Below are 20,000 nucleotides of genomic sequence, written 5' to 3'. Positions count from 1 at the left end.
GATGGTGTTGATGCGACGTTGGCGGCAAGTTTTACCATCAATAGCCCACTTTGAAAATGAGTGATGGCCTGGGTCGAGAGTAACTGCCCAAGTGATTGTGGGATTGTTTGGGGGGACGCAAAAATGCGAAGATAATAGCCAACGTCCCCCCAAACCTTCCCACAATCGCTTGGGCAGCTACTCTCGACCCAGGCCATCACTCTTTTTCAAAGTGGGCTATAGCTAGTGCGATTACATTGAATAATTGTTGATACAAACACAATCAACCTCCCTGTCGAGGGAAGGTGACAAAATTGTTATTGAGTATTTAAACCAAAATGATCTCTCTCAACGGCTCCTTTGGGAGCCACCAAATGCCACTAAAGTTATTGATCAATACCACCGTACAGTCTACTTTTTCCACAAAATACCAATTTAATTTACTCTATAGTATTCTGCATTAGTCGTCAGGAAAACATGTTTTTCCAACTCCAGCCGATTGTAATGTTTTGTTTTGTAAGAAGCGCATCATTTAGTTTCTCACACTAAAGAACGAAGAAAACATATCTTTCTTGTATTTTACAGCATCAGCCCCTAGTTTATATTTTGTTAACTTTCCAGTTTATTTTCTGTTTCAACGAGAAACACATCATTTGGCCGCTCACGCTGATAGAACGAGGTAAACCTGCAGGTTTCCATCGACCCAATTTTCATTTCGTTCCATTTACTGACGCATAACGGCGCTCATAAAGAACGCGGGATCCAGCCGATTGTAATGTTTTGTAAGAAACGCATCATTAGTTTCTCACACTAAAGAACGAAGAAAACATATATTTGTTGTATTTTACAGCATCAGCCCCTAGTTTATATTTTGCTTACTTTACTTTTTTGTTTACTGTTTACGGACCGTCACGGTATACCAACCGAAAAGTGCCTTTACGATCTGTACAAACCGTACGGATCGTCAAACCGTTCACCGGTCGCTCAGGTAATGAGATGTAATTGTCAGACTCTATACGTTTTACGGACCGTATACGGACCGAAAAGCGCTTTTACGATCTGTACAAACCGTACGGATCGTCAAATGACCCGTCGCTCAGGTAATGAGATGCAATTGTCAGACTGCATACGGACCGAAAATTGACTTTTACGATCTGTCAAACCGTACGGATCGTGAGGCTTTGTTTTCAGACCGTATCAGTTTGTCTATATTGGACATGACTGCCGGATACATTGCAACGAAATGTTTTGATGTTCGCGGGCAAATTTAGAATATTTTGCTCGTTTAATCCTATCTGAAGGGAAAAAATGCAATGTTTATGCTTCTGTGTACGAAGAATTCCTACAGCTTTGTAGGACAACGGCCACAATAACGTCCGTATCTGATGAAGAGAACATGGCCGACAGCGAGAACTCGAAATTTTACACTTTTCAGCTTCTCGCTACACAAGCGTTTCCACAGCTGCGAATCTTTCCTAGGTATAATTGAATACATTGATTCTTCGTCAGTCAAAACATAGCAATTATTTTCCCCTCTGCTCGTTTGTGAGCGAACTGAGCTCGGATTAAGTAGACACACGTTTCTCAATTACGCAAAAGTCTAAAATAATCCAAACTCAGCGATTAAGAAACTAAATCTCACTCGCTCCCCAATCAGTGTCACGCACGAGCGACTTGGCATCCGTTGATTTAAAATAAGTCAAGATTCTCCGGTTAACTTACTGAAGAAATAGAAAATATCTGAATAGCAATACAACCTGGAACAATTAAAATGAATAGTTTCTTCCCCGTTCCCCGTTCCCGGTTCCTGATTTTAGTAACATCCCTTTCAATGGCGAACGAATTCGGAGAATTCCGAAGGTGGAATGAGTTTTTTTTTTTTTTTCGCTGTTGCAGGCTCCAGCAGAATATTAAGGAACTAAACAACAGATTGAGGATTAGAAAATAAAGGCCTGGGATAGACCATATTTGATCACTGGTTAGGAATCGATGAACACGGTCAATAATTTTCTCATTCAAGAAACTTTGAATAAATTAAATTTATAGTTGACAAAAAAGAACGTAGCAAAGTCAACAGCAGACTGGAGAAATACTGGAAAAATAACACCAGTCCAAGGCCAAAACTACTATGTGATAAATTTTAAATTTAAACTCGGTCATTTTATCGGACTTCAATACGGCGATTCAGGCAGTTCAGTTATACGTTATCGAACTAAACATATCCGTCCTAAAAGCGGAAAATCCCTAGAACAAAAAGCAGATGACAAGTATGGTGTCTAATTATCGACACTGGTTCTGTGAAAGGTTTTGAAACTATTCTTATCACAAATGTATTTTGGTCAAATTTTTGTTGAAACCCTTTAGATCTCAATATTAGTCAATTCATCTAGAAAGTGATAGGGCCTCGCACATTTTCAAACATCTACAGAATTCTGAACATTGTCGCGCCTTATGTTAATTTGATTGTTTTCATATTTTAGATCACGCCTCTACCATTTTCCAACTTAAGGGGTTGATTACATGGCGAATTTCAGCCCGGACTGAAATGTCATCCCGGTAGGTGGGCTGGAATTTTGTTGCAATTACAAGGCGAATTTCAGCCAGGGCTGCCAGCTCGGGCTGAAATTTCAGCCCGTGCTTTTATTTTGGCGGGAAGAGTGAACAGAATTCAAAATGGCGTCAAATATTCGACTTGTGAAAATCGGGGCATTGCTTCTCTCGCAATTTAGCCTTTTGTTAGCACTCAATTTCCAATTTTTTTTATCGGCCATCTCGGTTTCGTCGACCTGGTCTGGCGCTGGCAGTGGTGTAATGGCAGGTGGTCCAAAGAAGGTCGGTTCCTCCTTATATATCCGGGCCATCGCTTTCCGAACAGCTTCATATTGCTTCACCTTATCTGCGTTGAAGTCACTGTTCTGGTAGTCCATTTTCGATTTGTAATTCGCCAAGCACCGAATAAGATTTTCGATTTTATCGCCGTTATTCCACTGAAACCTGGTAGCCGCCATCTTGTTTCATTGAAAACAAATCATTGCGCATGCTCACGTCACTTTTCTACCCAGGTGACCTCGCTTTTCAACCAGGGCTGAAATTTCATTCTGATTACATGAGGTTTTTCAGCCCGTTTGCCCGGGCTGAAATTTCCGGCCCGGTTTCAAAAACCGGGCTAGATGAAACCGGGCTGGAAATTTCAGCCCAGGCTGAAATTCATCCCAGGCTGAAACTTTCTTCAGGTAATTGGAAACGTCATTTTAGGAAGATTTGTTCAAGAAACCGGGCTGAAATCTCAGCCCGCCTAACCGAGATGAAATCTTAGCCCGGGCCGAAATTCGCCATGTAATCAGCCCCTAAGATAAAAGAGGCTTTGCATATTCAAAGAGAACAACCTTCTTTGAATCAACAATTCAATTATACTATATAAATCTAAAATTATCCTTATAATACTCACATTATCACGTTTCATGTTCATTCTGTTGTCACCGTTTATCATAATTAGCATTTTTGTCTACCAAATTGCGTGTACGGGAGAGGGGAAACCAATATTATGCCCATTAAGCTGACCAAAACATCTCGTATTGAACCACCTATTATCGCAGGTTATCGCGGATAAATGGGGTCGATAATGAACAGCTTTATGTCAAATGATTTAAATTTTTGCATGCAAAGAGTTCAAAATTGATATAACAAAGCTGGGATATTGTGAGCTCTTGGACAGATAGAGAGATAATATTTTTGCCTTTTGTAGCTGTCTTTCATCTCCTGCACATAAGCTTTTGATAGCGGCTATGAAAAGCTATGAATTTTAGACCATATATTATCTATTTAAGGCTCCGGGATTACGTGCAAAAACCAACACCCTATACGTATTTCACACGAACGCGCGAGGGTCGTGCGAGGCGAGGCGTATTTTCTAACTTAAGGTACAGAGAGTCTCTCGTCCTCGGAGTTTTGTCTCGAATTTAGCCAGTGCATGAATTTTCTGAGATCTTCAACGTGCACTTCTTGCATTTGGTAGACGTCCGTGTAAACAGACATGTCGTGATCGTCCGATGTGACAGCATTAAAAAGAAGGAAAATGCGGAAATAAATCTCCGTTGCACAGTTTAGAAAACGAAAACTCTAGGTGAAACGGTTACACAGGTTAAGGTTTCAACAAAAAGTCCAAGAAAAGATGTTGATACCTGCGGGTATTTCGCGCCAAGGGATTTATATATTTATTTGACTCTCGATATAACAAAATAATTTAAATGCGATACTTTATATAGTCTGTAAGTAAAAATTGACAATCAAACCGAGTTTAATCTTTTTGTGAAGTGGATTTCCAGTAACGTTTAAGCATCAATTCGACAAAGTAATGTCATGTGTGTTTTAGCTTATTAATGACCTCTTGTCCTCTCATCGTGGTTCTACAACTTTCAAACAAAACATGATTCCTTTGCCAGGAACTCTCCAATTTCCACCGTTTTAAATGTCGAGTGCTTCTTAGAAGTTATTCTTTCGATTTATCGCTTCAAAAGGGCTAATTTTTATTTTAAAAACGGCATTGTTGAGTCTAAAACATGTAAACAATATGGCCGCCACATGCACAATAATCGATAAAAACATCCCCTCTAGGGAAGAGCAGAATTTAATCCTGGTTTACTGAATAAATCAGTTGATGATTTGACATCACACAGGTTGGGATAAGGGTTTCTTTCCCTCGTGATATACACGCCAATGATGAATTTTCATTGGGCCGCTTTTGTTGAAGACAATCAGAACAATACATCCCTACTAGGAGAGGGCAGAGTTTAATGAATAAATTAATGTGCAAATTTGAAGCTACCATGAAGAAAAAAAAAAGATACCAATCCCATTTTTATGCGAGATGTCCTGAGGGCAAATCGTGTCTAAAAATGGGCTCGGCATCTTCTTACGCGGAATGCCCTGAGGGCATACAGTGTCTAAATATGGGCTCGTTTTTTTTTTTCCTTCGTCGTAGTCAGAAATCTGTACATTAATTACACGGAATGCCAGCAGGGCAGGCCGTGCCTAGGTCTGGGTCGGGTATCTTTTTTGTTTTTCCTTCGTCGTAGTCACAAATCTGCACATTAATTTATGCATTAAACTCTGTCCTCTCCCAGTAGGGATGTATTGTTCTTATTGTCTCCATTGTCTCCAACAAAAGCAGGCCAATCAAAATCCATTCTTGTCGCGTATATCGCGAGGCAGGGGACCCACTCACCCCTACCTGTTTGACGTCCAAGCATCATTTTATTCATTCGTTTAACCCGGATTAAATTTGTGGCGGCCATATTGTTAACATGTTGTGGACTCAAGTGTGCCATTTTCAAACGGAAATTTAACCATTTTGAAGCGGTGAATCGAAAGAATAACTTCTAAGGAGCACTTGACATTTAAAATGGTGGAAATTGGAGAGTTCTTGGCGAAGGAATCCTGCTTTGTCTGACAGTTCTAGAACCACAATGCGGGAAGGAAAGGTCACTGATAAGCACAACGTTATGAGAAAGTCATTTCCGGTATGATTTCTAGTAACACAACGATAAAATCTCACGCAGTAATGGAATTTCTGGTACAACGATTAGAGGCGTAACACAAAGGAAACAACATAACGCTATCTTTGTGACACAAACTATTCCATTAGCTAGGATAGTTTTATAAATCTGCAAAGCATACAATGGGAATCAATGAGGCTACATTAAGCATCACGCGTAAATACCAGTAAAGGCATCTTGTTTCAATTACGAGGGGAAGATAGTTTTCAAAAACCTGCGAAGCATACAATAAGTAATAAATGGGGCTACATTAAGCATTCCGTGTAAATGCCATTAGGGGCATCTTGTTTGTTCATTGAAGGCCCACATTCACCCATGAGGCATTGCGCGCCGAGCTGAATTTCGCACAGTCGAATTTTCAGAAAATTACCAGCGAGCACTAAATAGCTAAAAAAAATCCACATTCATCGAGCTCATTTCCTGGAATATCACTATTTTTCGTGTCATTAAGCTTTGTATTATCCTCTCGCTTTATTGATGTGGATATTTTCAAGAACAGTCTTCGTGTGGAACGGAAAATCGGAAAATCGTCGTCTCTAAGTAACATCTCGCCGTTGACAATGTAGTTCTACAATTGTTACTAAGAAGAAATATATATTTCTCAGAGACTCTTCGCATAGCTTTTATTCTGAAACTAAGAAGCGGGAGGATTTGTTGTCTCCATGCATGCATCTGTTCTAGCGATGTTTCTGATTTCTATGGATGCCTGACCTTAACACGTAAGTTTTGTTAGCTCCATTCGATTTGATTCTATCAATTCACGTAAACAGCGTTGCGAAGAGACGTAATAAACTGTATAGTTTTCTAGGTGGCATTCCTTCGTTTTTTGCTATAAGCACAGGCAAATAAATTAAAATACTCATTTTCTTAGTAAGCTGCAGATTCATTCGTAGCATCATTGCTATATCATTAAAGGTAGAAATAATTTCATGATAGTAATATAGACCGGATCGGCGCAGCGCGCTATAATTTTTAAAGCGATGTTAACTGAGCTAACATTGATCCAGCACTGCTAATTTCTTTCCATGTCAACTTCAATAATAATAATCGAAAGGACCCTTTAAGATTACTGTTTATCTTACACAACAGTAGAATCAAAATCCTCGGACAAAAATTATTTAACGTTGAGGGCTGCAGGCGGCAACTGTTCGACTGTTCCGCCGCGTCGCTCAAAGGAACGAATGCAGAGAAACGAACAAAACCCTCGACTTTCGTTCGCGGAGAATTTTACACAAAGGAGTTCAAAGAAATCGAGCGCCTTGGAGAGTACATCTTTCTTATAGGTGCAGATCGAGATTAAAATAAATCGGAGCGACTGAAACGAAATCAACCAGTCTGATTTGCCTGGTCCCATTTATTTTGAATACGCCAAGACTTTCATCCCAGCGGGAATATTCTGGTAAACCAATCAGATCGCAAGATTAAACAATAGAAGCGCTTGAAAACAATAACCAACGGCCCCAAAGCCAAATGGGTGAAAGTGGGCCTTTAAACTCTTCTCTCTCTTAGAAGGGATCTACTGCTCTGATTGTCTTCAACAAAAACGGGCCAATCAAAATTTATTATCAGCTGGTATATCACGAGGGAGGGGACCCCTCATCCCTACCTGTGTGACGTCAAATCATCATTTGATATATTCACTAAACCTGGATTAAATTTTGCTCTCTCCCTAGAAGGAATTTTTTTGTCACTATTGTGTCGACCATAGTATTTACATGTTTTAGACTCAATTGTACCGTTTACAAAAAGAAAATTAACCCTCTTGAAGCGGTAAATCGAAAGAATGACTTCTAAGAAGCACTCAACAGTTAAAACGGTGGAAATTGGAGAGTTCCTGGCGAGTGTGTCTTGCTTTGTTTGACAGTTGTAGAACCATGATGAGAGTAGAAGAGGTCATTAGTGTCATTGATAAGCTAAAACACACATCACATTATTTTCTCGAATTGACGCTTAAACGTTACTGGAAATCCACTTCACAAAAAGATGAAAGGTTTGATTGTCAATTTTTACTAAAAGTTTTCATTTAGGGAACCTTTTTGCCGTTTTTCTTTCTGTTTTTTTTTTTTTTTGGTGAAACGAGAATAGAAACAGAAGCAAGAATAGAAAACGTAAGTCAGGCCACGTTATCGAAATGGAATTTTCGGTACAACGATGAGTATCGTAACACAAAGGAAACAACATAACGCTATCTTTGTGACTCAAACTATTCCATTAACTAGGATAGTTGTATAAATCTGCGAGGCATTCAATGGGAATAAATGAGGTCACATTAAGCATCCCGCGAAAATGCCATTAGGGGCATCTTGTTTTTAATAAGAACCTTTTTATTAGAACATACTTAGTACATACGGAGCTCCGCTATAAAGTAGATTCGGTTGTGTAAATAATGTTTATAGATGAAAAACTACAGGTAGCTGTGAAAATTTCACGATTGCGCTGAACAACCTGTGTAAATTTGAACTCTTTGCGCGCAAAAAGTACAATCATTTGACAGCAACAAGCAATTCAGTACAATAATTTTATGATCGGCTCCGTTTTACTGAAGGAGTGTTTTTATTGTTAAAAAGGTTTATTACTATACTTGTTTACGTAATGGATATCTCTGTAGTGCGTGTATTCAGATAAGACACTTAGATGTTGTGCATGTCAAAGATTATTAATTCCTGTGTTATCCTTAGTGAAAGCAAGATGATTATTTCACATGTCAACTGCTCGTGCAGTGCTAGTTTTACCTTTCTTCATGATTATGACGTTTACCTCGCCAAACGAGCGGCGCGTCGGATACTGGGTGATCGTGTCGCACCAAAAGAACCGATCACTATCGAGATCCTCTTACAACTGTTTCGTCTTTTCGATTAAGGTAATCATTTGCACATATGCATGCGTGCTTTATTTTACAATTCTATTTTTTAACTAATATGTTCACGCACAAGTGATGAAATGATTTAATTGATCAAGATTCAAGCAAGGGTTTAATATGTGAAAAGTTCATTCCTTCTATAGCTTCGTGATGGAAAGGAATATCAAGAATAGAGATAGTAAAATGACACGAGCGAACAACTCAGGGCCTGGTTACCCACATATCACTTTTGTTTTTGCCACGTTTTGTCACGTCATGGTCTGTCTTGAGAGGTCTCGTAATCCCTTGAGTGGACACCCACGACATGAAAAAAACATCACATCCTGTTTTGCCCAATGTATCATTGACGTTCAACGACACCACCTGTCGCCTTTGCAAGGTCGGCCAAGGTGACTACGTGTGTAATCATGTCAGGGCGTCTGATATCACCTCTGTGCTTCATGTTAAGTGTTTTGCTTAGTCACCGTCAAGGGTTGGGTGGATGGCTTACGTCACGCGAACAATTGCGTCGAGTGCTTTGCTTTGCTGAGTAATAACGCGGGATGCCCTGAGGGCATACCGTGTCAAAATTTCGGTGGTGTTCCTTTTTCCTCATCGTAGTCGCAAATGTGCATCTTTCAATTATTAACTCGATTTACACGTATCAAATTCAGTTTTCTCCTAGAGGGGATATTTTTGTCTCCTATCGTCCTTATTGTCGTTAACAAAAATGGTCCAATCAGAATGAAATATCTTAGTGTGTGTCAGGAGGGATCGGACAAGATTTAATAACTATTGTGACGTCACGTCCTAGTGATCTCGGTGGAACTGAAAGGGCTTCTTTAGTGACGTGGCCATATTTTTTTTAATGTTTTAGATTCAAATGTACTGTTTACAGAAAGAAAATTAACCCTTCTAAGGCGGTAAATCGAAACAATAAGTTCTAAGAAGTACTCGACAGTAAATAGTGGAAATGGAAAACTCGCAGCGAAGAAATTTGGTATTGACTAGTCAGATCGTGTTCTGCAATACGGAGAGGAAAGGTCAAGCGTGAGCTTAAAATATTACCTGCCCTACAGGCTTTGTCGAACTGATACCTAAACTGAAATCCAATCCAAAAAAAAATTAAAGGTTTGATTGTCAGTTTCTACTTAAAGGTTTCGTGTTTATTCAGGAAATCTTTTTTTCCGTCTTTATTTTCTGTCTTCCACAATAATATTGTCTTCTGTCTTCTGAGTCAGATATGTAATCTGGCCGGTGTCATAACGTTTTCCGAAAGCAATATTGAGTATGATCTCGAATATTGTAATCCAATAGATAAATAGGAAATATAAACAGCCCTGAATAGCGCGTGAGTTAGATATGTATCTGCCCCTGTCATGGCGCTTTCAGAAAGAAATTCTCGGTGTGATCTCGAGTATCGTAACAAAATATTTCAATTGCGAAGGGAAAAGGACTTTAAAAATCTGCGAGGCGTACAATGGAAATAAATCAGGCACAGCATCACGCGTAAATGCCAGTATAGACGTTTTGTTGTGTTATTTTTTACGTGCAGAAAATTGTCCGAACAGGTTATATTCTAAATCAATATTACGTTTAGCAAAATATCTTGTATTGAACCACGTTGAATTATACACGAGTTTGAGAGTCTCGCGTGCAAAAACAAATCTTTCTACCGCCTTAAAAACACTCAAATCTTTTTTTTTTTTACAATCTCTAAAAATCTGTTGGAATGATTTTGGGAAATATTGCTCTGTTCTGTGTCTAGGAAATAATTTAATTTCTACAGTAATTTAATTTTTACTACAGTATTGAAATAAAGCTATATATATTAAAAAAAATACAATTCACTTCAGTAAACGTATTTCGTGAATATAACTAACTTTCACCATTTGCGAAACCTTCAAATCGCATAAGCTTCTGGTAGTTGAATGTTCGAAGAATGGTCTATAGATTCCTGTAAAAATTTCTTTGGGAAAATGATTAAGGTTACCCTATACCTTCAGACGTCTCTTCAGAGGTGTCTCGCGACCAACCGATGTAGCGCGTCCGGTTTAAACTGTAAATACCTAAACTCTGTATCAAATTAAAGCTTATAGAGCTGGCTATCAAACTAAACCAAGAATTTTGAATTAAAATGAATTTGCTGAACTTTTAGCGCTGTTTTCTCGGATCAATTTTTTCACTTGGAGGAGCCACTTCAAAGAGCTAAAACTCAAAAGGAATTTGTTCGTTTGCCTTCAAATTGGGACATTAGCTAGTTTAACATATAAACAACAAAAACGTGTCTGCGAATTTTTTTTTCGAAATCTCCACATTTTTTTCATCCTATTTCAAAAATGCTCTATAATTTTTCATTGCGATATAATATGGCAAAACGCAGACACGTTTTTTTTTTAGCGCTTTGGGTCCGGAAATGAGGAGCAAATTAAATTAGCGAAAAACAAATTCGCTTTGACTTGTAGCTTTAAAAAGGTAATTCGGACGCTCGCATTTAGAGGTCGTGAAAAATTCGACAATTCATTTTATTTCAAAATTCTTGGTTTAGTTTGATAGCCAGCTCTATAAGCTTTAATTTGATATAGGGGTTTAGGTATCTACAGTTTAAACTGGATGCACTACATCGCTTAAACGCGAGACACCTCTGAAGGTATAAGGTAACCTTTGAGCGACGCGAGAGCTTTACAAAGTCCGTAAAAAATGCAAATATTTTACCCTCTGGCTGCGGGTTTACATATATGTTAATCCGTGTACATGTCTTGACCCATATTAAGTTAAAATAAGCACATAAAAAAAATTAAGAAATGTTCTAACCTAATTAAATATAGATTTAGCCAAGCCTAAAAGCGGAGCTCAAAATTTTTTCATAGCATTTTATATAGAAAACTGCTTTTCGTACGAACGTAATACCAGTTATATATATCTGAGCTGATTTTCCAGAAGGTGGCTACAGAAATTTAAGTTTTTGCTAACTTTTCTTAAGATATTTATTTTAATTTTTTTCAGCGTTTCCTATTGAATTTCAAATCAGTAAGTAAATAGATTACAAGGGTCATTAGAAGAAATTCGTGAAACAAAAATCCCCCCTCCCCCCTCGTGCCTGTTTATGGCACAGTCAGCCCCATTTTTTCTCAAATATAAACCGCACAGCGATTTGCCTTGAATTCGGCGCGCTCTGAGCGCAGAACAAATTCATTAGACCTAGTGTTTTGTTTGGCTTTCTGAAGCAAAGTTTCCTGAAGACATCATTAAGTCTAGTGAAAGAAGAATTCTTACGAGTGTCGTTCCTGTCTCGTCTAATATGCTTCCTACACCTAGTTCTCTTGTGAGCTAAACGGGTAATTTTCAGTTACTCGGGCGGGTACCAAGGATTGCATATTGTGAGCTTTGCTGGAGGAGGTGACAGTCTTTGGCCCGCAGGAAGTACGTCTTAGGGATGATTTCTAGTCGGACAGCGTGAAATTATCGGGAATTTTTAACCTAGCCAAAGACTTAATTTATTTTCTTGTTGAAAACCTCTGTAGGTCGTTCCCCTTTCAAATTTTTTTGTCAACATCCGGAACTTAAAGTAATACGGTAAAACACGAACAAGAAATGGCAAGGGTTTTCTCTTCAAAAAGCGTGAGTTTGAAAAGCTATTCCATTAATTTTCGCCTTTATAACTGTAGCGTTGTTAGACTAGTTACCGATTAGTCGAGACGTGCGATTTTGGGTCGGACTTCCGGACTTAATGTCATAAATAATTTCCAGATGCTCGTTCGGCGTGATTCGCATTGCGTCATGAATTTAGAATGAAGACGGAAAATCAATTTAAAACGCTGTCTTGCTCTGATTTAGCCGTGCTCAAGCTAGACTTGAGCTCTCTAGCTCTCAAGCTAGATGTCAATGTCATCTCTAATTCTAAAGAAAAAACTCTTTTCTCTTGCATAGTATTTTCTGACCTTCCTCTCTTGTTATGAACCGTAACTAAAGTATTGTTAATGACTAGCATATTCCTTCAGCCCAGAAAGTCTCAAAATGTGCTCAATTTCTGTAGCCACCTTTTGGAAAATCAGCTCAGATATATTTTAGTGCATATGCAGCAAACTGCCCATAAACAAATAATAACAATTCTAATTTGTTGTAATTTGTTGTAACAGAGAACAGAGGTCATTTTTTTCTTAATTGGGAGACAATTTTCTGATTGGTTGATCTTTACGCTAGTTACCCAGATTCTTCCGGTACACACTCGCGAACGCAAATTTCATAAACAAACATGGCGGCCAATTTATTTTGTCTTTGCTTTGTTCAAGAGATTTCGATAAAAATAGCAGTGTTTAGACGTCTTCCTGTATTAGGATGGTGGGTAAAAATAGCAAGGATCTTTTAAAGGTGGCCTATCACAGTTTGGGCATGCTTTACAGATTCTCTTAGTGATGCTATTGAACGCGCGCCAGGGTTGCGATCCCTCGATTTTATACCAAATAATAATAATAAAAAAAATAAATGCTTTGTTTATAGTGGAAATGCACTTAGCTACCCAAAGCTAGTTTACAGGCATTCCACTCAGAAATAACGGGAAACAAATAATAATCAAATCGAACGTAACATGTTAAAAATCCCAACTGGCAGGAGGCAAACCAGCTGGCTATTTACAAGCGTGGCCGAGGCGGGACTTGAACCCGGGACCTTCGGATTCAAAGACCGGCGCCCTTACCACTGGGACACGACACCTCCTAATGGATCACAAAGGTGAGTTTTTCTCTTAAAATAACTCAGTTTCTCGTTTGTGGATCCTTCATCATTTATCACCGAACAAAGAAAGTGAGTTCACGAAGAGCTAAGCCTTTGTGCACGCTTTTCATCCTTGCTGAGAACACCTAATTAAAAGCTACGTATGGGCATTTGACCAAACAAAACAGTAGTTCTCTAAGAGCGTAACTCGCCTACAAACAAAAATCAAAATCTAACAAAAAGTATCTTCAAAAAACATTTAAGTGCAAAACCAACATTTACAGGAGATCTCTCTGTTAAAATTACATGAAAGCAGCGTCCCTATGTCAGTATTTTGTGAGTTTTTCTTGATACAAAAAATAGAAAAAATTTAACGAGTGCATTTTCTAAAACTTAAGGAAAACCATTATTTCTGGACGGTTAATAGCTTGCTGCGTTGCCATGGCAAGGGCACCTTACGCAACTAGAAGTATCAAAATTTACTTCTTCTTAGTTAATCTTGCACCATGCTAATTTCGGGTACTCAGAAGTAGGTACTTTTCAAAAAATGTTTTATAACACCTGTATACTGGAAAATTGTGTTCGGCCACCTTAAGCGATAAGAAGCGTTGCAGATGTTTTCAAGTTTGGAAGCGATCGAATTTTTTCTACGCCTCATCTTATTTTTACTGTGCTGCTGTGTGGAAATGTGGAAAGAAAACGAAACAGATGACACGAGAAATTTGCTCTCTCTTCCAAAACTATCCTGGCTAGATCCCTTGTTTCGCAAAATACCAGTAGCGAAGATCTACAAAGGATTGCCGCCTGGTGATGTGCGCATAGTCTCTTGATTAACCCGGACAAGACGAAGATGTTGCTGCTCGGGACTCCTCAGATGCTGGCTCGCGTACCAGAGGTATTTGCTGTTTCCTTACTTGGCAAAGAGATCTCACCATCCCTTTCTGCCAAACGTCTGGGGCTTGTTCTGGATTCACATCTCAGTTTCGATGAACATGTCACTGACTTAGTATTCAAATGTACAGGTAGCTTGTGTCAATTAAATCGTGTTAAGCACTTATTTGACAGATCTACACTGATAACAATCATAAGTGCTTTGGTGTTTAGTAAGCTGCTCTACTGTACGTCTGTGTGGGCGGGTGCGACCAAGAAAAATATCGAAAGCTTGCAAAAGGTACAGAACTTTGCTGCGCGAATCGTAACTGGTACACGTAAATTCGAACATATCACCCCCTATTTGAACGATCTACGGTGGCTTCCGGTTGCTATGCAGCTGGAGATCAGGGACACTATTATGACTTACAAAAGCCTCAACGGTCTCACGACATCGGAGATCTATGAAGGAAATACTAGAAATAAGGACAAACTGCATGTACCTCACTACAGAACAACTACAGCACAGCGATCATTTAAATACAGGGGTACTTCTCTGTGGAATAGTCTACCTAAGGAGATTCGGGATATTAGCTCTTTAGACTCTTTTAAAAACAAATCATGAATCGCGCTTTTTATAAATTCCTAGAAAATAATTAATGATTGCAATGCAAATCTTATGACGTTGTATTTTAATTCGTTGGTAGTTCTGAGGATGTGTAACATACGCATTATCCTTTATTTAGATATCTTCTTATAGCATTTATATTGTATTTTGTTTCTTTTATATATCTCATTGTAATTGGTTTCTGAAAAACCATTAGTGGATGGAATCAATAAAGTTGTATTGTATTGTATTGTATTAGTAATCGACGAAACAACAAGGCTCTCAAACTATTTTTATAGGCGTTCTGCCTTCTAAAATTATCTTTTTAGATAAAGCCAATACTGGCTTGCCGATGGCACGAGAAATTTGCTCTCTCTCTTCCAAAACTGTCCTCGCTAGATCCCTTGTTTCGCAAAATTCCAATAGCGGACGATCGGTAATCGACGAAACAAGGCTCACAAACTATTTTTATAGGCGCTGTGCCTTCGAAAATTATGTTGTTAGATAAAGCCAATACTAGCTTACAGATGGCACGAGAAATTTGCTCTCTCTCTTCCAAAACTGTCCTCGTTAGATCCCTTGTTTCGCAAAATTCCAATAGCAGACGATCGGTAATCGACGAAACAAGGCTCGCAAACTATTTTTATAGGCGCAATGCCTCCGAAAATTACCTTGTTAGTTAAAGCCAGTACTGGCTTACAGATGACACGAAAAATAGGCGCTCTGCTTTCGATATTTTGTTATCTAAAGCAAATACTGGCTTACAGATAGCACAGAGAAATTTGCCCTCTCTTCCAAAACTGTCCTCGCTAGATCCCTTGTTTCGCAAAATACCAATAGCAGTCGATTGGTAATCGACGAAATAAGGCTCGCAAACTATTTTTTTATAGGCGCTCTGCCCTCGACATTTTGTTATCTAAAGCAAATACTGGCTTACAGATGACATGAGAAATTTGTCCTCTCTTCCAAAACTGTCCTTGCTAGGTCCCTTGTTTCACAAAATTCCAATAGCGGTCGATCGGTAATCGACGAAACAAGGCTCGCAAACTATTTTTATAGGCGCTATGCCTCCGAAAATTACCTTGTTAGCTAAAGTAAGTTCTGGCTTACAGATGGCACACAAAATAGGCCCTCGATACTTTGTGATCTCAAGCAAATACTGGCTTACGGCATTGTTTTTTACCTTGGTATTGTCATTCATAAATACAATACTGGCTTACAGATGGCACGAGAAGTTTGCTCTCTTTTCCAAAACTGTCCTCGCAAGATCCCTTGTTTCGCAAAATAATAATAGTGGTCGATTGGTAATTGACGAAACAAGGCTCGCAAACTAGTTTTTACTCGTGGATATGCTTTAGCATCCACGGAGTGATAGTGGCATTCCGTATGCAAATGAATTACTCATTCTGGTGCAACCGGAAGTGGAATAATAGCCAATCCCACAGCAAGGGAGACAATAGGGTGATTGGTGATTGGTTGATCTTTGCGCTAGTACCCAGATTCTTCTTACACACGCGCGAACTTAAATTTCAAAAACAAATATGGCGGCCGAAACGGCGAATTTAGTTATAAGGTCTTTGCTTTGTTCTAGAGATTTGGATAAAAATAGCAGCGTGTAGACGTCTTCCTGTATCATGATAGTGAATGAAAATAGCAAAGGATCTTTTTAAGTGCTAGGAAACTTTGCAGAAGTTTTCAAGTTTGGGAGCGATCTTATTCTTTCGAGCCTGCGCCACCGTGAGGAAATGTTCCGCTCTAATACATCTTAGAAGATTTGTTGGGTTGAAGGAACTTTTTTAGTGTGATAAATGTTAAAAGTAGAAGTGGTTTTGCTCTGTCGGTGTACGGCGAAAGTTCCGACGGCTTTGTCAATCGAGGAGGTAAGAAAACTTCAAATCTTTATGCATGCTGATGTACGCTTGAATACTTTTTAAACTTATTGAAATGTCTTTGTTTGTTTTTGTTTTTTGAGGATGGAGCAATTTCCTAGAAGTAACCTTTAATCTTTAAGCAAGATAATGTTCAAATTGTAAGCTAATACGGACAATAGTAGGCCAGTGTTGTTATATGAATTCATGTGGTCGGTAACATAATGTCAGATAATGTGCACGATAAAGAGATCCTTCCAAACTGGTACACCGCGGATCAAAACGATTCCTTAATTATAGGGATTTTACCAAATATTTTAGATTTCATCGTTTTCTAGTCAAATTGAGTGATTTTGTTTTTGATGATCTTTAGGTTCTGTTTGAGGGAGATGCACATTGGAGATGTTTGATTACAGGAGAAATATTTCAAGTCAAGTTAGCTTTGTGTCATTTTTCTATTTGCTTTTAAGTACTGTACTTGTAGCTCATTAATTCAATAAAATGAAAAGCTCATTTTAAAAAATTTTTTGTTATTCCCCAGGTTGATAGCTATTCTTCTACACATTAAAGTTGTTTATTTTGGTCTCAAACTAGGTGCTCGGTTCCTCGGTTCCATGCAAAACTGATATCAATTTATTAGAGTGTCAAGATGTCTTTCTTGCTGTCAACTTAATCTTAGAATGCATTAAAATTATTAATTATTTTTCCATTTGTTTTGGGAAAGATAGGAAAAACATGAACCTTTCATAAACTTCCTTTCAACCACGTTAGTTCTTTTGTTTTGAGAGTGCAAACTGATACTTTTTTGTTCAGGGAAACCACAGCAGTAATTGGCTGGATCTTATTCTTGATATTGCAAAGTCAACACAACAGTCACATGTGAATGCCTTATGCTATTTTATATATATGATAACAAGTAAGAATGAAAACTGGATTAGGGAGTGCATTCGGCGACGTCGATCCAAGTTTCTCTCTCCTTTACCAAGTTGGTTTAACATACAATCAAATAGCACTGGGGTATAAATCCTCAACTGTCCCTTTCTCAACTGTCTCCACTGTTACCAAAAAAAATCATCAGGCAGTTATCCCCAGCAGTTTGTTTACACTTTGCTACATGAGAGAGTTAACTTGGAGTAAAGTTAGAAATAACACGGCAATTAAAGGATAATGAAATTTTGTGCTGTACAGTACTGATTATACAATTGAGAAATCAGAGAATTATCTCTGGAGAGTAAATTTCTGTGCTGGAAGGAAAACACTTAAATTTCGCATTGCCCTAGACAAGCAAAAACCCAATTGAAGAAGTCAGTAGACTGCTAAACACTACACTGCTGCAGCCTCATCACTCCAGCTTATAGATAGTACCTCATCTGAGAAGTCCCACTCATTTTTACACAATAAAACACCTACTACGTATCATTTAATAAGCATTCTGTAAAATATTCCTTACATTACATTTCTTCATCCTGTTTTTCTGAGAAAAAACTAGAAGGTACAAGCGGGCTTAAAGAGAGTGGAGTGTGCATATCATAGCCCTCTTCTGAATATTTCACAAAATGATGTACAACTAACACTTTGCTTGAAATATTGCAAATTTAAAGCATTTTATCACTTTATCTTTCAAAACGATCAAAATGGAAAAGGAAATAATATCAATTAGTGTTTTTCCTTATATTACTGAAAAGTTATACCAGACTATGTGATAAGGTGTAGAAAACAGTGGCACTGGTCACTGACGTCAAAAAACCCATAAAAAATAAACAGTTATTGTTGGATTATCAAAAGTAAGTAAAGGAAAATAATTGACTCGGTGTATAACATTTTATATAATAATGTTATATAAATCACTACAGTAGAATACCAATTCTTTTAACCTCCCAGGGAAACTGAGTTTTGTTAAAAAAAAAATAGGAGGTAAAAATCTGACTGAAGAAAATCCAAGAGAATTAACAACTACTGGTTCAAAGAATCGGGAGTGCAAAAAAATTGAGGGTTCAAATAACTGAGATTGCACTGTAAAAATAAAAAACTGTACATATTTCATAATTCATTACTCACTACTAAGTTTTGAATTTTTCTGTTAATTAAAAGAGATGGCTGATAAAAAGTTTGACCTTTTATCTGTGATCATAGTTATCAACAGAAGCCAGGGTCAGGTTGCATTAAACATGGCCTGAATATCAGCCATCTCCTCTCCAGATAATTGGTGAGCGACGGGAAACAGGTAAGGCAAGGTTTTGTTTTAAAGTATACCGGGAATGCCCCTTGTTCAGCAAGCATATTTTTGTAGCCTCTTTATCAATTAAATAGTTATAAGAATGATTGAGTGACAGTGCTCTGTTGCTTATAAACAAAGCTAGGTCCAGGCATCCAGTAGCCAATCTCTCTAAATTAAAGCCAACTGTTAGTTAAGCCCATGGCATCAACGGCCACTTCCATCGCCATATCCACGAGTTAACGATAGAGTCACTTTGATTATAGGCGCTCTGCCTTCGATATTTTGTTATCTAAAGCAAATACTGGCTTACAGATCACACGAGAAATTTACCGTCTCTTCCAAAACTGTCCTCGCTAGATCCCTTGTTTTGCAAAATACCAATAGCGGTCGATTGGTATTCGACGAAACAAGGCTCGCAAACAATTTTTAGAGGCGCTCTGCCTTCGAAAATTACCTTGTTAGCTAATTTCCATAGCTTTTCCAATGATGCACTTTGCCATATTCACAGGGAATCTTGTAGACTAACTAGTGACATATATGAATGGCAGAACCGTAGTGGATTTTATATCCAAAGCAGGTTCTTTTCTGTTTTTTTTGTCTCTTGCTGCATTAGTGATATTTTTCACAAACGCTTAAGGAAATCAGTTGCAAACAAAAACGTTTGGTAATTGCTTCTCCTCCCGCTGAGGAGAAACCAATGGTTTAGGCATGAGACTTTTGGATCGATCGAATAAGCGCTTTTAAACACCGTTTTTTCGGCTGGCTTAGGGTGGTATGAATCATACACGAGGCGATAGCAAGCTGCGAGGTTTTCTGTAAACACTGATTTTGAGGGATCCATCCGAATCCGCATTCAAACAAAACGGAATTTTGTGGTCAATCTAAATTCCGTAAGATTACGAAGTGGGTTTTTGGCTGTTGAATTTTGAGATGTTGTAAGAATAGTAAAACTTTGTTTCGACTCAAGATGGTATAGGTATCGTACTATCGATTAATTTTGATCTAACATTTCCAGTAAAATGCGATGACTAGATAAAGTTTCTACGGCAGCAACGCATAGACCGTGACATAACGACTGACAGCAAAGACAAACAAATTTTTCTGACATATAACGTATGCTAACAATAATTCGAAGCCTACGGACAAATTTGAAACATTTCGCTCGTTTACTCCTCTCTAAGAGGAGAAAGCCAGTGTCTGTGTACGAAGAATTCCCACTGCTTTGTACGACAACGGCCTAAGTAATGTTCGTATGTGAATTCTCTTTCGGTCATAATCCTTTCAGCGCCCCTAAGACAACTTTGCCATGTCAAAGCGTGGTAGTTCGATCGTTAGGCCGTGTGAAAAAATG

General features: G+C 38.3%; 1 protein-coding gene and 1 pseudogene across 3 annotated transcripts in view; both read right to left on the bottom strand.

The window, feature by feature from the left end:
• LOC146489115 (GDP-fucose protein O-fucosyltransferase 4-like) overlaps positions 1–3,654 on the bottom strand; it is an 11,378-nt pseudogene extending 7,724 nt beyond the window's left edge. The window contains exon 1 of the transcript XR_014863886.1: positions 3,428–3,654. The product of XR_014863886.1 is annotated as a GDP-fucose protein O-fucosyltransferase 4-like (transcript). The remainder of the gene's footprint in view (positions 1–3,427) is intronic.
• Positions 1–20,000, bottom strand: part of LOC146489114 (GDP-fucose protein O-fucosyltransferase 4-like) — a 50,373-nt gene that overhangs the window by 8,495 nt on the left and 21,878 nt on the right. The gene's annotated exons all lie outside the window — the stretch shown is intronic.

This window comes from Pavona decussata, unplaced genomic scaffold (assembly GCF_977016875.1).
Source record: "Pavona decussata unplaced genomic scaffold, jaPavDecu1.1 SCAFFOLD_6, whole genome shotgun sequence".
Taxonomy (NCBI): Eukaryota; Metazoa; Cnidaria; class Anthozoa; order Scleractinia; family Agariciidae; genus Pavona; species Pavona decussata.
The sequence above is the reverse complement of the archived record's forward strand: the minus strand, read 5'-3'. Positions and strand labels throughout refer to the sequence as shown.